General features: G+C 35.1%; 1 protein-coding gene across 4 annotated transcripts in view; it reads left to right on the top strand.

The window, feature by feature from the left end:
• Nucleotides 1-18,248, top strand: part of LINGO2 (leucine rich repeat and Ig domain containing 2) — a 515,822-nt gene that overhangs the window by 181,592 nt on the left and 315,982 nt on the right. For 3 of the 4 annotated variants that reach the window (XR_011736359.1, XM_065861030.2, XM_071801807.1), the window contains one exon: nucleotides 12,262-12,339. The exons of the other annotated variant lie outside the window; for it this stretch is intronic. The gene's annotated coding sequence lies outside the window, so the exon portion shown is untranslated. The remainder of the gene's footprint in view (nucleotides 1-12,261; nucleotides 12,340-18,248) is intronic. 4 annotated transcript variants of the gene reach the window in all.

The raw sequence follows: 18,248 nt of genomic DNA, 5'->3' as shown, positions 1-18,248 counted from the left end.
AAATCAAATGGCTAAATTCAAAGTGTACATTAACTTGGAACACCGTATGCTATATCTTACATTAAAATGCCTTATTCTGAGCCTAGTGATGCAAACTCTTATTCTAGACTGCTGACTTCATTCCGTAAAAATACACTGAAGGCTCAAATCAATGGAAGCAAATGTTAACATGATCTACAAGTAACCTTAGCAAAGCTAAATGACATGAAGAAAGTGGTATGTACAGATCAAGGAAACCATATCACTTAGGGAGGAATTGTTCTTAATTTAGGTTACGCAGTGGTCCTTCAGAACATTAAAAAATAATAAGTTCTGACTATGGCTGTTGGCAGTGATGAACTTCCATGTAATTTCTTAATGACACTAAGTGATTAATAAATGTTTTATGTTCTTAATTAAAGTTTATTCAGTAGATCAAAATAGGGTTTTTTCTACAATTCTACTCACAGTTTGCTATTGCCTTGAAAATGAGCCATGATGCATTTGCAGGCATATTTTGAACTTTTTAAACTTGTGACTCAATGTAGAAGATTATATGAGAAAGAGGTTGATGCTCTCAGCTGAACATATACCTTTTCCAGGAAACATAGACAAAAAATAATTATGGTGTATAGATACCTTCCTTCAAAAATTCTAACCTCAATAGCTGCTGCTATTCTTCAGCAACTGCAGTAATGCCACACATATAGTGGCGAGAACAAAGTGAGGGTGAGCCGGGGAGGGTCCTGTCTCTTTTAGTACATCAAAACCTTTCTCTCCAAGTTTCTACATTAAATCCTTTCTGATTGAAAGGAAACAGTTAAAACCGTAGAGCACAGATAGATAGAAGACACATATTTCAGAGGTTACTTGCCCTGGTTGTCATGTCTTAAGTTCACAGTTACTGACTTTAATTGTCTCAGGACCTTATTAAATTGTAGCTTTCAATATATGTGGATCTTTATGCGTTTTTTTCCTTTATTAAGAAAAAACTGTTGGTTTTGTTATATCTCTTAAATTATGATAATAATAATTACAACAACAACAACAACAAACAGTGTCAAACTTCACAAAAATCTTCTGGACAATAGTGAGTCCTTTCTGTATAAAAACAGGAGAAAAGATCAGATGTTTCCTTTGCACATTTAGAGACAAGTCATCTTTCTGTATTTCACTGAGGATTTCCTCCCCTTTTCACTAAATCAAATTTTGCAGGAGATAGAAATGTTTTGTTGAGTACAAGATATTAGGAAAAAGATATATGAATGCAGTATTCCAACTGATACCTTCTTGGTTGCCAATATATCTGAGAAAGTTTTTATAGATTCTATTTTTCCAATGAAATCTATGCAGATTTTTTTAAGCTGTGAAATACTGTAGAGTAGGGGCCCAGCATGCTCACATTCTTCATATACAGAGCTCTTGCTTTGAAATCACAACATGATGAGCACATGAGCAAAAGTAAGATGTTTAGAAGTTCATGTTTATGAAAAGTTTGAAAAGAGAGACATCTCTTTGTACTATTACAACTCTTTTTAATTTGAAAATGTCAATAATGATTATGAAACCTTTTTTTAGCATACATCATCAAACCTAAATATTCTTTTCAAAACACAATCTTTGCAATTATATACCGTAAAATTGTGTTTCTATGAAAAACCTTTAGAAATGTTAATCCTTGCTCAAATGCCATAGTTATGATTGTTTTCTTAAAAAGTAAAATGTGTCAATCCATTATTATACTAAGGTCTCCATTCTAAAATCTAAATTAAATACTTTATCACCAATTTTAATTGGAATCAAAATGCTTTCATTCACTGAATTAAAAGGAAAGTTTATTTTGACTTACCTAAGTGTTAGTTTGTATTTACTGCCATGAATGCAATGCCTTATAAGAGATGCAAATCCAGTCCTGATTCAATTATATTCCAAAAATGAACAGGTTACTCTTTGTATTAGACTTGCCTTTGTATAAGTGTGTTTCATTCTGGGAGTTAAATAGCTCAGAGTACCTAAGAGATGACGGTAAATGTTTTGGCCATTTAAATAATGGGAGACTGAATCAGTACAACACTAAGAACACAGTACAGAACTTAAAAGATTTAATTTTTATTTAGCACTAACAGAAAATATTGATGGCCTGAAAGGAAATATACTACTCTGGTAAATGTTCCATCTTTTTCGTTTCATTAAAAATGCTGAAACAACAAAGGAGTCATCAGGTTTCCTGATAGAATTCTTGGCACTTTTTTTATATTTTGAGAAGCCATGGTTGAGGTTAAAAAAGAAAAAAAAAAAAAAAAAAAAAAAAAAGAAGAAGAAAAGGAAAAAATACTCAGTTCTAGTGAAGAATAATAACCTTAATCTACCATGCAGTTCATTTAGTTTCTCTCAGTTGCTGATGCTTTTGGATAAAACTCTAATCTGCTTCCTAACTGTTTTTCAATAGATTGTGCTCATCTTCTGCATTTTTCTTGCCTTCTGTAAAGATTGGAAGAAAGAGACCAGCTTAGCTGTAGAATTGTAGCCCATCAAACTTCTATGGCAACAACCAGATAAAAAATGACAGTGGGTATAATGTCTACAGTATCACAAGATCTATAATATGCAAGCCTTTTCATACACCAGTCAGTGCCATTAAAAGTCTACAAATCTGTCTCAGAGTGTAGGCTCAGTATCATAGACTTGAATACATTTGTCTTTCCAAGGTCAGGGAGAGCAACCATGGAGCTGATGTAGTGATTCTGTTTCCTCTGTGCTTTAAAACTATAGTGTTTTCCAGATCTATTTTATGAGTCTACTTCATTTGTAAGTTCGAAGGGACTTTGAACAACTACAGCAGACTGTAATTGCTGAGAATTTGCTGAAAATGAGGAATTTAAAAGTTCTCAAGTAGATAATCCCTAATAGAAATGGTGTTAGTATTAAAAGGACTAAAGGAATAGGTCTCAGATTAACATACAATAAAAACTTCAGCATCCCATTTTAGTATTTAAATCCAGTAGAATTAGCCATGTGTTCGTGCTGATTTTCACTAAAGGTAATAGATGTAAGACTGAGGAATCCCCAGTATGCTCTACAGACATGGACAAAATTAACCTGAAACTGTTGCAGTCCCTTGCAGGAATATGAGTAGGATATGAATGAGATCTCTGCATTTCCCAATGTAAAGTGCCTGTCCTAACACAGCAAGTGCAGCAGTGGTAAGTAGTAGAGATTCCAGAGGAATTAGCTGAAGCCCAGTGTACCTGCAGTAGTAAGTCAGTGAAACCAAAAGTGACTCTACCTGAAGCCTTTCCAACCATGGTGCAAAATTACATGAAGGGCTTCAGTCTACAGAATTCCACATGTTTCAGGATATTGGCCGCAATAAAACAGGTTTCTGTGGCAAAAGAAATTAAAAGGTGAAGTATAAGCCAAGCTGAAATTGACTGGAGTCTTCAGTGGGTCCAAATATTGTAACAGGTGTTCAAAACCCTGTGAAGGAACTTCAGGTTTTTAAGAAGGTTGAAGTGTGTATATGTAGAAATCGTGGGGGAAGAGTTTATTATCTGCTTTGTAAATATTTACAGTGTGAGCTTTTAACCTCTATGGAGATAAGAAAAGGCTTTGTAAAAGCCACTCAGGGAAATTAGTTCAATATCTTTGGGCAGTTACAGTTCATTCTCTGAAATAATATGCTTTTAACAGCCTCAATATGTTTTCTGAATGTCTGAAATGAACAACGAAATTGGAAAAATAAATGACTAATCCAGATGTTATCAATGGTGTTGGGTCAAACTTTTTATGTTCTTGGAGTATCTATCCACTGAATTAAAGCATATTACATTTCATCCAAAATATCAGCGCAGCATCTCAGTAATATCTTAGATACTCTTCAGGTAGAAAATGTTCCTAATTCATAGTATGTTAGCTATTCCTATACTGATATACTAAACTCAAAATACACACGCTGTACTCTCAAACACAGACTACTTTAAGTGTATATTTTATCTTTCTGTTTCATATGCCCAGATGGTAATCTGTTTGCTTTGGGGTGAATTCATGAAATGTAGCATCTGGAGTTTAGAGTGTTTTGATTTGCTTCACTAACTGCACCAAGTTCTGACTATATAACAAAATATTTGCTGCTAGAGCTCTTATGCTGAAAGTTATGTTGCCAAAGGGTAAGGAAAGCATAAATGTATTGATACTCTTTTCCAGACTACAATTCTGCCAAGATTACTACAAACCTTAAGGGCAAGAGCTCAGTTTGCCAATCTGAAGATGAATGTCATGAGTTTTATAAACACAGTCCTCTAAAATGAATCAGGTCTACACTTTAATCATCCATCAAGTTACAAGTACAAGGTCAAATAACATTTTGCTTTAGTGTAAGAACATTCATATAAAGTTGAATTAGTTATAGTGACAGTTCTATATTCTCTTTTATATTGCTAAAAGATATCAATTACATTACGGGTAAATTACAGCTATAAAATGAAGTACCTCTTATGTATGCATGCTGGAGAGCTGCCTTACTTTATAGGTGTAACTTCTTTAGTTCAGGCACTTGTTTCTGTATATGACTCTGAATAAAGAGAAATCTTGGGTGTGGAAGAGAAAAAGGAAATATCAGAGGCATCTGAAATTTTTTTCAGAGTATGTCAGAAGAGCAATAAGCAAAACAATGCCTTGATTGGTTCTTCATTCTTTGAAATCCCCATGGATTCTAGCAGCACTTTGTGATATCGTTAAGCTGTACCACTGAAACCAAAATTGTTCTGTGTATCTGTGGCTAAAGCAAATAGCATGCGTGGAGGCATGACACGTATCTCCTACCTTTCTCTGACCTAGAAGAGACACAGGGCCACTCTGAGTAACAAAAGATTAAAGATGCTTACTCACAAAAGCTAACAAGCAGTGGCTTAACTGTAGGATTTGCTGTCTCACATTGATTGCTGGAACTGTGTACTAGACCTGCTTTTAGGTGTTGTTGAAATTACACATACCTTTTTTTTTTTCTATGAACTTGTACTGAAGTTCTGCCAGTAAGTTATCCTTGGTTTTGAATGTCCTGAGACTACATATTCATTCTTCCACAAGACATTAGTGTTATCATATAGAAAGCAATGTTATCATTGTAAATAAGGGAGACAGATGAACTACAGAGGTGGAAGACACCTGAAAAACAATCATTATGGGCACCTGCAGAAAACACAGAAGTACTGTTTGGCTTGTGCTCAAAAAAATGCATGTTTTCTAAATGCCTGTTCTTGTAACTTCTTGTCTCATCTCAGCACATATCTGACTGAAATGGGAAACACTCCTGAAGAGGAGTCTGATTCCTTCACTTTTTCTTGTGAAAAATCTTTCCTGAGCTGATGAGGAAAGATTATAAAATAGACTGTTGCAGCAGTTAAATATTATATTGGATAATCTCATTAACATTTTCTGTCAAAGAGAGACTTCTTCAAGCTGTCATGTAGAAAAATAAATCTGTCAGACTTTATATGATTGAAACTTACAATTAATAGTGATGGTTGAATGTCAAATGGTACAAGTGAGTACTGGGCATTGTAGATGTTCATATTGTGTTTGTCCAGTTCAGTGTGACATGTTTGAGCCATGTCTCTAACTCTGTTTTACACCAAATGGCAATCTTGAATTGTTATGTAATGTAGTTTTTTTCAAGCCTTTGGTTCATAAAACACTGTGTTTTCCTGATATCCATGGTGAAATGAGGCGATTTCTCATTAAAAGAGGTTGATGTAGTAATTTCAGCTACTGTAACCACTTACTCCTAAATACCTCCAAAATTTTAAAATGAAATTATGTCAAGAGTGATTCCCAGAACACTGGTCTGCCATGAGGTGATTCAGAACTGTAAGAGAACCTATCTAAGCCATGAGGTGATATGACTGATTATCAAAAGTGAGTTGATTATGCAGTTCATTGCAAGAAATACTCAGGACATTTGTCTGTCGTTACGCAATTCTTAATAGCTGTAATGCTGCTGAGGTGTAACACACCAAACAGTATTTCAGCCACCGTGCAAGGGAGTCGGATGAGGTGACAGAGATTTGAGTAGGAGGCATTTGTGATTATTAGTTACTTTTATATATGGAATGCCACAGATTAAATCAAAACCTACAGATCATATGTATATATAGTCAAGGCGTAAAAATGACTGGTTTCTGTATTCCCAGAAATTATGTAATTGGATTTTGGTAGAGCGCTGTAAACCTGGATAGCACTTGGGTGGTATGTAGCAGAATGAAACTAGCAATTGTTTAGCCTTTGTGCAGAAATCCTGTTGGTGGCAAAGAGAATAAACTTTGAAAGGAGAGAGACAGGTGATTAAAGTTTCATCCGTGACACTTCGGCATTTATCCTGGATTCCACTATTTTTGCTTTCATTTATTGGTAATTCTAATTTTGTGTTTTGTTTGTGGCATTTTGATGTGATGAATTATTGTGACTGTTGCAAAATGAGTACATTTTTGACAGCCATGAGAAATAAATGTTTTGAAGGACTGATTTTACAAACACCATAAGCTTCTTCACATCACTTTTGCCTATAGTAGTTCTTAAAAATTAAACTTAGCATTAATTCTAATTGAAGATTATATGATGATGAAAAATGAAGAGAATGCCAGAATTCAATTCTCTTATTGCAGAATGCCTCAGTATCCGTTCTTTTGACTTTCAACAAAAGCATCAATGAATGTGTATGGGCTTTGTGCAAAGCAAATGAGATAATATATGCTTTGGTTTCAGAAATCTGAAACTGATTAGTTTTCAAGAATCTCATGCATAATGATTAAAGTAGGAATTGTAGTAGCTGAAGATCATGTAACTCTTGGGGACACTTAAAAAGGGAAATCTGAACATTTTTTTAGCTTTCTCTTTATTTTAAACCTGAAGATACTGCCTCAGTTCACTTTTGATCACTTGCAATAACTGAAATAAAGTGATCAGAGATGTATATTTTACATCAAATAATAAAATATGGACCCAAGCCTATATCCAATTTCCATTGTTAAAATATTAGAAATTATTGAAAGAGTCATGCAAGGTAAGTCTAGTGGGTCCTCATGAGTATATAACCCACTCCTCTCCCACAGTGCTGCTTCCAACTGTATGTATCTTGTTTCTGAAAGATCTTTATCTAAGTTTCATAGTGGTGAAAGTACTTGATGTTCCACAACTACCACAGACAACACATTTCAGTGCTAAACTATCCTTAGAAATTAGAAAGCTATTTATTTATCTGTTTATTTATTTATTTATTCCCCAGAGAAAGTTTAATCTCTTTTTCTGCAATTTATGTATGCTCTGCAATTCTAAATGCAAAGTAGTGGACATTTCAGTGCTTCACTGCCTACTCTCACAAGGCTACATTTCCACTGTAACACTCTGAAACTCCTCTTAGCTTGAGAGAGTGGAATATAGTCAGGAGAAGAAATAGGTGCCTGTGGGTTACAGTGGTCTGGCACAACTTAGCAGTTCTCCTAAGAGAAGTGAAGTTTTGGAAAGTTTTGCTGCATATCGTAAAGCTGACTCTCAGTCATTGTGTCTGCAAACCTCAGTGTGTAGCAGAGTATTTTAATTAATTTCTGCAATACCATGTCTCTGAGATACGCTTTCAGGGAGAGTGTGATATCTGTGTCCAACAAGGTTTAATTTTTCATTAGGTAGTTCATTTACATATTTTTTTAATGGCTCTAAGCTTGATATGGATGACACACAATCTAATACCTTTGTTTAAAAAAAAAAAGCCTGCTTATATGGAAATTTTTATTTGTTCAATTCATTAGTACTTGAGTAGAAATGTATATTTTAAGATAATGTCTTGGACTATGACAGATTTACAAAACAAACTACTGCTGTCCTCAGTGCATCTTGGGTAATATTTCTTTGGAAATCTGGAAAAAAAAAAAAAAAGTTTAATTTGAGGTAAAATATGGCCACTAACCCTACAAAATTCTGTTGTCTAAAGGATTTCAATAATTTGTGATGGAAATTCTACTGTAAATTATATATAGAAATAATTAATTATGGTATCAAGATATACATCTGGAGAATTGTCATTATTATTAATAGAATTTTGAAACATTTTTAAAATCTGAAATATTTATTGTTTGACAGTTAAAGTAGTCAGCCTTTTGGTTCTGTTGCATCTCAACATTTTAGCTCTGTGCCGTTTAATGTTTTCAGTATTTTAGAATATGTAGGTCACCTAACTTATTTTTGTGATGCTCATGTTTATTGTGTGCCTTTAGGGCAAAGCTATCTTAATTCATTTCACATGTCTGGCATGTGGCTCAAAAAATCCAAGTGAAATCTCTGCAATGTCTTCAGGCTGTCTCTGTGTAGTGTGTTTCAGTGACTTCTGGTTTTGATGACTTCTTCTTTTTGATATTGTGATACTCTCAGCGTTATTTTCATGACAGTTCTCCTCTTCCTTAAAGCAACCTCTTGATTGAGATTGCACTTATGCTGTTGCAATAAACAAATTTAGATAAAGTGTTCCAGAGTTACCAAAGGGGGGTTCCCACAGATTATTTTCCCTCCAAAAATTTGACTGTGATTTTGGACTTTTATTCTGCTGGATAGTGTATAGTTCCAACCAGTTCTTGTAGTGTGCACTATCTGTGCCACCAAAGATTTTGTAGAAAATTGTGGTAGCCCCTCCTCTCTCATATGTATCTCAGTACTTTCCATTTTTTTCTCTCTTCTGTTCACAATAATTCTCATCATTCAGGTTCTCATTTTTGACTACTAAGCTGATGTCCTCACAGACCTTTCTATGATTCCCAAATGTTACTTCTGGGGTGTGATAATATCTGGACACAGTACTTTTTATCTGAGTGCCTTTTTTTTTTCTTTTCCCTGATGTGTACATGCAGTGTCACTGAATTTCCTTTACCATTTCCACACTTGGCTACTGAGCTTGTGTGGTTCTCCAGCGTCAGCTTGGTTACCACCAAAAGTGCAGGTTGGGGCTAAGGGAAACTTGTTGTAAGACAGACACTAGTGATATCGTGCTACAGCAAAACTGATTAGTTCCTTTGTTTCTCACCTTTTATGCAATCACTTATCTCCATATGGACCACTTCCTTGTCCCAATGAAACTTAATTTCTCTCTTAGGATCTGTCATAACAATACCCTTCTATTCCTCTACTACCACTTGGGCTTTGGCCTCAGAAATAATGAAGTAATGAGAAAGAGATGCTATCAACATTTGGGAGTTTGATTCTTGAGCTTCTATGATGAAGAAGATTTAAAATTAATCCTGCATTGTACTGCTGCATCTGATTACTTAAATAGCCTTTGAAGGTTGGTTAGAATATAAAGCACAGTTCAGAGTTAAATTCTCTTGGCAGCCAAAGACTCACACTCGTCTTTATTTTATAAAGTTTGCTCTGTGTGCAACCAAAATGCCTACAGTACTTAAAATACTTCCCTTTTGTTTCAGCATAAAAGAATTAAACAACTTTTTAAGATACTAAGGGGATTTACGTATTTGTGCTGTTTGTTTGTTTGTTTGTTTTTTTTAAATTCTAATTTTATTCTGTAGTAAGTCTGAGAGGAAATCAAGGTAACAAAGGCAAGATTTAAAAATAGTTACAATTCCCCCTGAGAAGTGAAAAACCTGGAAAGAAAATTGTTGCCCGGAGATCAAATAAAGCTTCTACCCTTCACGATTAAAATTACCAGCCATGTTCACTTTGAACCTATTACTTTAACCTACACAGTAGTGAAAGCGAAGCATGCTCTTTGTTTAACTGCACAATTTATGAATTTATGAAACCTTTCTCATTACAGTAGAGTATGTATTTAGACTGCAAGAGACTCTTCCAGTATGGCATGAAGGAACTCCTGCTTCTGTGGGAAAGCACTGTGGAAAGATTGCCATTCTGAAAATAGCAGTTTTCTTTTGTAGGAAAATACCTTGTTATAGAAAAAATTAAGAAGGTCCAGTAGAAATGAAGTAAAATATTGCAATGGTGGAACAAGTTGCTTACCTTTCAACCTCTTGAGCTAACCTAAGCAGTGTAACAGCACATTTCACTGAATGACCAAGTATTTGCTCTTACTGACGCAGAATTGTCCTGTAGTAACCTTCACCACAGAATAGCACTGAAATACTGTTGGTTTTTTTTACTTAACCTCATAATATTGGCTTTAGCCCAATGACAGTATAGCTCATTAGGAGCAGACATTTCTGTCTGTCTTCCTTAATGAAGAATTGCCAGGAGCATGTAGAGACACTGTTGTGGGTTGACCTTGGCATGCTGCCAGACCTGCACCCAGCTGCTCTCTCATTCCCCCTCCTCAACAAGACAGGAGGAGAAAATAAGATGAAGAAACTCATGGGTCAAGGAAAGGACCAGAAGATCATTTACCAGTTACTGTCACTGGCAAACAGACTCAAGTTATTAAAGATTAATTTAATTTATTGACAATTAAATATAGAGTAGGATGATAAGAAACAAATACAAAACTAAAACCACCCCCCTTCGATCTTCCCATTCTCAACTTCCCCCATCCATGCCTAGATGTCCTACTTTTAGAGTTACATTCAGAAATAAGTTGTTTTACAGTTTCTGTGTGGTTTGAAAGTTCTTATTATTTAATGCAGATAAGGTGGTTTTGATCTGGTTAGAAAGCAGGAATAAGGAAAGTAAGCTAAAAGTTAAATAGACCATCTAAAAATGACAGAACATGTTTTTTTCATTCTAATGCATTCAGGCAACACTGTATTATTTTCTCCTAGTGGCTTCTTCTTCCTGCTTTCTTGTATCACTGGTTATTTCAGTTTCTTCAAATAACAATTTGACCTATTTATTTATAGAAGATAGCATCTTTGAAAATATTTCACTCAGTCTCTGTCTCTGATAGATACAAAAATAATAGCTGTACAACCGTATTTAGGAATGAATGTAAGTTTTCATCAAGAAGAAAACATTTAGGTTTCTGAGTGTCTCGAGAGGTTTTCAAATTTCAGCAAAATTTTGGAGAATTGAAGTTTTATTCTGTGACAGTTGTTCAAAAAATATTCCAAGGCAAACTTTCTGCCCAAACCTGTTAATCTCCTTACCTAAACAACATGGAGCAGTTTTTGTTTGGGATTTTTTATCATACTAACAGCTCATACGGAGCAACAGAAAGCTAAGCAAAGTGCATAAAGGGACCCCAGAAACCCAAGAGATGGATTTCTGGAGAATTTGCTGAATGTTTCCAGTCCTTCAAATCATAATTTCAAGGAAGACTATTTTCAACTAGGTCCCCATTGTGGCCTAACATCATACACACACACACTCGCTCAAAAGTATATAAAGTTTGTATTTTCGCAAAGTGAGTTGGCTGAAAATTATGTGCTAGGGACATAACAGCAAATTGATGCAAATCTCACACCATAACTACTGCTTTGGTGAAGGAGCAGCTCAATTTCTTCTCAAGGGAAACAACTTTGTTTAGTGGAGGCAATCCTGTGTACTTGCAGATCTTTGCCTCCTTGTAAGCCTACTGCAAATTACAGAAATTCCTTATGTTACAGATTCCCTCTGCAGTTCAGCCATTGGTGCCTTTACCACAGTCATTACTAGTCTTTGGTATCAGTATAGTTCTGACTTACTATATAATTTATAGTTCTTTTGCTCTGTTAGCGGTTATTCTGGTCCTGAAAAACACACAAGACAGAACTTTACTGCTCTGACTTCACTGTTGAATACAGTTGTTTTTTGTTTTGTTTTGTTTGGGGCTTTTTATATATCCCATTAAAATAAATGAAAAGTTCAGATTTTAATTCAATATGGCAAGAGGGTACAGCTCAAAAAAACCCTCCTTCTTACTGTGGAGTTGGAGATGCGGATGGAGGAAGCTGTGGAGGTGTCAAATTCCATCACCAGCAGAGACATTGTTAATCCTATTGCTGAAACATTTTTTTTCCTTTGTTTCCATTCTGGATTTAATGCTTTGTCAGTTTCACCTTCAGATCCTATAGCAAATGGCTTTCCAAACTACTGTAGGCAACACAGTTGCCTGCTCCCCTTGAGTGCCAGTGAGAGCACACTATTATTTGTTATTATTAGGAGTTTTCACTTGCCTCTAACCCTATTTGCCTCAGCAGAAGCATTTATGTCTCTGACAATTCTTTCTGTTCCTTTTTGCATAGGAGCTAAATATAATATCATCCTAAAACATGTCAAAGAATTTCACTAAAAACATTGCCATTTCAAAAAGCTCAGTACAACTGACAAGTATAAATAAATTTTCCTCTTCTTATTTTCCAGTAAGCAAGCAGTGGAGCTGGAAAACTTGACAGAAAACTGTCTTTCCTGCGTGTATCCATGGAGCCTGGATTTTGCAAGGTAAATGGTCCGTTTTAATTGGCTGTTATTTTATACTATTATAGTTGCTGGTGACTAAAATGATGTTATAATACCTCTGGGTTTTGAATAAAATACCCTTATTTAGTGTTTCATCTACACTTTTAGCAGTAAATTGTATTAGAATATTCTCATAACTTAAAGTAAATGCAGTGAGTTGTTTTGGATTCATTAATGAGCACACCTCCCTCTCAGGAAGAACTGAAAAGAATGCCAGGCTCTAGACTATTTGTGCATTTCTGGGTTATTGCTCCTATATTTCCATCAATGTGAGAGAAAGAACAATTAAGCTGAGCCTGAATATTTAAATCTGAATGTGGATGCATTTATTATGTCTGGATGTAGTCTTTGTATTCTGAGTTTATTGGTGATTTGGGGTTTATTGATGGTTTTCTTAGAAGGGAGACTGAAAGTGATTCTCAGATATAGTCAGCTGTGTTTGACAATTTCATTGCTGTACAGTTTTTAAAATGAGAGGTTTGTGTTCCTGCTTTTAAATGTAATCCTTAATAGTGACATTTGAAATGTAGTCATGTTAAATATTCGGAAATATTAGTTTTCTACAGTTTAGAAATACCTCAGGAAACTAGCCTGTTTTGAGAATTCCTTTTATTACCATAGAAGACTAGTGGTTCTGCTGAGAAAAGTATGTCTCTGAATACCTTCCTCAGCTTTGATTGAGGATCTAAGTTTGACATTACTCTCTTTCCTTCAAAACTTTGTTCCACCCCTGAATTTTATCTTTGAAGTTGTCTGTAGGAAAGAACATTGCTCTCTGAATATTTCTGCCATTGAAACTAGCTCTTTTATGCATGGTGAAAAAAGGTTTTCAGATTTTTTTTGTTATTTATTATTACATATTATAAAGAATTGAACCAGAAGCTATGCAAAAGCTGCTCGAAATTCATACCTTTAAATGGAGTGTTGAGTGGAAGAATTACCCCCTCTTGACAGAAGTGCCACTATGAGCTGTATATTCAAGGTGGAAAATTGGGCCTTTTGAAAAATAAAATCAGCAGCCTTCCCAGCACGTCAAACAGAGGAGTGAATATTCTACTCTTCAGCATTTATTTAACAACGTGAACCCCAAGGCTGTACATTTCAATGTATTGTATTTCTTTAGTAGTGAGAGGAAAAAAAAGGTGAATCAGCCTTTTTTGTGAGTGAAGCCCTGCTATGAGATGTGGGTGGTGATTGTAAAAAGAAAAGTAGCAGCATTTCTTTCTAGGCACCTTCTGAGGATAGAAGCCATTTGTAAATACTGAAAAAGCCTGGCCGTTTTTACTAGTGTTTTCACCTGCTAGAAACAGTAGAAAAATTCCAGTTTTGACAAGCCCAAGCACAACGATTTTCCACGCAGATGGCAGGCATTGAACAAACAGACTTGTCAGAAAAGTGTAGGTGATGTTTATTTCAGAGGTACTGGTGCAGCTCCCCAGAATTCGTGTTGTGTTGTCTTCCTCTATCTTGAGTTTGCGAATCCAGCAGGAGTGGGGAAAGAACTATCAATCAACAGTCTGATGGCTAAAGCCATCATTTTACAAGAGCTTAAAAAGAATGTTCATTATTATGTTACTTTGTGTTTAGTGGAAATTTAAGCATGTACTCAAATACATGCAGAATTTGGATACATTTGGCTCAATAGCAGCTAATGGAGTAACAGTGAAAACAATGAGTAAGATTTCCAAATAATCTATACATGCTATAGCAGCAGGCAGGAGCTTGTATTTTTTCATCATGTATGATATAATGGTGACAAACAAAACACAATTGACAGAGAACATTTAACCTTTTTTTTTTTTTTTTTCTAAAAAAACCCCGGTATTATGACTTTTTATCTAAGATAACTAGTTCTCACTTACTTGTCTGCCTTTGGTTGTAGGTATACTTAAATTTGAAAGTGCTATTGATTCTAGTGAATTATGTGTAACTTTTGGCATTGACATTTCAATAACAAAACATCAATATTCAATTTGAACTCAGCAATAAGTCACTGCCAGTGAGAATAGACTAATACATCTTTATCATGATGATCCTGTGTGGGGTAATGAGATGTTTTTAATCAACCAAAAGGGTAGGTTCAGAGCTGTAGTGCAATCATTCTATTTTTAAAAAGATTTGGGGAATTATCATGAAGTAGATTGTCTCTTGGTCTGTTTTCTGTCTTACTCCTTCTGAAAAGATTTATTACCACCTGTTTAACTTGTTTTTCTAACATTCTTGTTATGAATATGGAGTGCATAGTGCATCACATTTGTGGATTTGCATAAGCTGATGCTGTGAAGTTTTCTCCATACTTCTGATTTCACATTTAGGTACTAAAACCATCCCAAACCCACGAGTACTTTTTAGGGATCTCAAGAATGTTTCATTCTTTACTAATGTAGAAGATACTAAGCAGTAATGTAAGGCACTGAGCCACTATAGGTATAATGGCTATTTCTCCTTCAGAATGTTTTTTGTTTGTTTGTTTGTTTGTTTTAAATTTGTTTGTTTAAAAAAAAAAAAAAAGGAAAGAAAAAAAGAAAGGCTTATTTCAGACTGTCACCACATATGTCTATACCTATGCACTTCTTTTCAAAAGAGAAAAGATCCCAGTACTCCATAGCCTGAATTTTTCCACATGAGCAAGAATTATATATTTTTGTGCTTGGGACATCCAAAATAAAATAAAATTAGATTAGAGGTGGTGTCCTCTAATCTAATAGCCTAATTGTTTTTATATACCAGGGGTCTGATTTCACGTCATTTTTCTTCCTGGGGAAATACGGAATCACATCTGGCATTGGGGTGTAGGAATTCTTTGTAAGTGCTTCATATAGTCCCTTTACTGGTCAGTAAATGGCATTTGGACCAGATATTCCTGTGTGTTTCTTGAGACTCTGTCTAATGAACTGTTCTCCTTTTATCTTTTATAAAGAGCCATCCTGGAGAGAAAAGCACTTTGATGGTGCTGAAGTGCTGTACCTTTATTTTAGGTATGTGCAGTCAACAGCCTGTATTCATTCAAATGAGTACAAGCAATATGAAGGTTTTCCACATTGTTAATTGGCTGTTGCTGATGGTATGTTTGTCTAGCCAGATTAGCTCAGTTTCCTTCCCCAGATGGAAAACAGTTCTGTAAGAACTGGGTTTTACTAATATAGCTACACTCAGTTTCAGCCTGCCAGGATGAGAGACATTTTTAATATCATCAGACATAGCCAAACTTCATATGAGTGCAACATTTGTCTAGAAATACTTTACTATTTTTTCCACTGTGTTCTATATTGACTCATATTTCTTGTGATTAAAGATCTAGATTTCTTGAGTAACTTCCCTTAATTTGATGGATTAGCACCTGTATACTGAGGTTTCTCCTAGAGGAGAAAGCAAATAAGTTCTGGATTATTGTGTTTTTTTGCCTACTCTTTAATCTATGAACCTATATCTAAAAAACAAACAAAAAAAAAAAAAAAAACAAAAAACCCCAAACAAACAAAAAAAAAAAAAAACACAACCAACAAAAAAAACGTATCCAGGGATCCAGGGATTGGGTAGTATAATTAATTAAGATTTCTTGGATCTCTTGGTTTTATCAGGTCTGCCTACCTGAAAATAGGTAAAGGCTGTTATAACTGCTGTGCTTTCTAGGCCAGAAGCTACTATTCTTCAGATTGAAAAGGAAACTTTGATTAGTTGTGTTTAAATTACTAGAAGTATATGCAACATAGTATGTAGATAAAAAATATAGATCTTCTCAGGTTTTAACAATTTATGTTAATCCATGCGCTTGACTCCTCCCTGATGATTCAATCTATTACTTTCAAAAGTCACAGGTAGCATTAGGCGCTCAGATTATGAAGGAGTCTGATTTTCAGTAAATTCTGACCATTCCGTTGGTGAAATTCAAGATCCTTCTAAGTTCAAAATGCAAACCCATAAAATCACTTAGAGAAATCTTTGCTTACATTGGAGCTGCAAGACCTGCTGTTTATTTAAACCACTAGAATAAATTAACATAATCCATTTCAGTCTTTTGGGTTGTTATATTGAGCTGTTATATATGCAACAATCTGCATACCCTGTTATAATTGGAATTATACTTCATACTATACTTGGAGTTATAACTCATACTCTGAGTTATAATTGGACTTTAAATAAGTGTTAGGAATTGTTTGAGAGTTCTTACTCTTACTGAACATCAGAATTTGTTTTCCAGATGAAGTTCAGAAATATATTTTGCAGTAGGGACAGTAGATATCCACACTCCAATATAATGAATAGATGCTTAAAGCTGATGTACAGTGAACAATACCTTCATTTAGAGAGGCATGTGGTACATTCAGTGAAGACACTCCAGTTTCTTCCCTGGCCTCCCCCAAACATCAAGTCATGTTTGGGAATTATAAACATAACCTCCGTATTCTTTGGTTTTGAAAAGTAAGAATGTTGATCAGAGCTGAACGCGATCTTAGAGGAACAATCTACTGGAAATAATGAAGTTGCAATTCACAAATAAAGGGAAGTTCATTGTTTGTGGAAATGTTACAGTTTCATTATTCAGCTACTCTGCAGCCACTTCCTCTGTTTTACAGAAGATGAAGACACCTTAAGAGAAGCTGGAAGATCTGTTGTCTCCTTTAATAATATACTTTCATATTCTGTTGCAAGCAATGCACCATTTTATATTGTGCATCTTCTTTGAGATAATGGATTCAGTCCTTGCTTGACTTTCCTTCATGCCTCGCTCACAACCCTAGTGTACATCCCTAAATCTTTCCAGTTTGCATTTTCAGCATTGCAGCCCAATCTTTGATATGGAATTTCACAATGAGAGCTCATCATAGTAAAATACTGTGCTGCATTTCATTAATCAGAAAGTATATGAGCAGGAAAAAAAGAATAACTTGGTATACTATTACTGTCAAAACAAGGGTGACACTCAAGCTGCAGTAAAAATAAAAGGTAAAAGGAGACTTTATCAAGACAGTGTATGTAACTATCTAAAACTGAACTGAGTGTGTTGATTTATTTTAATTTTGGAAGAAGAATTTACATGCCAAAAAACGTTTTTCGGTTCCTGACTGGCAAAAAAAGAAACATAAAAAATCTGTTGTGTAACAGCAGCCTGCTGATATACAGGTTTTTAATAAATATATAGGTGATCATAGTGTAACACCTTGAATTCTTTTACATAATCTGTATTTCTAATACAGCTGTGATTTCTGGTGTATTTTTTCAATACCATTAGAAATTGTATAGAAACTTTTGATATGAATGTTAACTCATTCTTGAATAACAAGTCTCAGAGCTTTATTCCCTCGTTTACTGCGTCACCATGAATTAAATCATTCTTAGACTAGAACATCCTTCTCATACTTGCTATACGTTTAAGTTTAACCATGTAGCCCACAGTGTTCTGCCCGCTTTTTCTCATGTGCACAGAAGGACTTTCTGCCAGCTAGGGGATGTCAATGCACGTGAGACTCCAGGCCTGAAAGTCCAGGAACCATGGGACGGTGAAAAGCTACAGTCAAGTGCTTGATGATGAGGAGCCCTGCCAGCTCCCTTAGAGAGCCCTCTTTCAAATCCATTAAAAAGCCCTTGAGTGTACAAGGAAGAACAGGTCACCCAGCCGTGTGAATGTGAGTAACTATAGGTCGATAGAACCTTAAAGTAATATAATTTGACATGTCTTGAGAAGGCACTCAAGTGGAGAGGCTATGTCATGCAGTGTGTGTGCTGTCCTGGAATACAGAAAAGGACCTACCCTAAAGGTAGAAAGAGGTATTTTTTCACATATAGTTCTTCCAAAGTGCTTTCTGTGACCGTAAATATTATTAACAACATCACAAGAGAAAATTCTACTGTCATCACATTCTTAAAGACAAAAGCATGAAGGATGAAGG

The sequence above is a fragment of the Patagioenas fasciata genome, chromosome Z (genome assembly GCF_037038585.1).
Source record: "Patagioenas fasciata isolate bPatFas1 chromosome Z, bPatFas1.hap1, whole genome shotgun sequence".
NCBI lineage: Eukaryota > Metazoa > Chordata > Aves > Columbiformes > Columbidae > Patagioenas > Patagioenas fasciata.
Note: the sequence above shows the minus strand (reverse complement) of the source record. Positions and strands in the feature narration are given on the sequence as shown.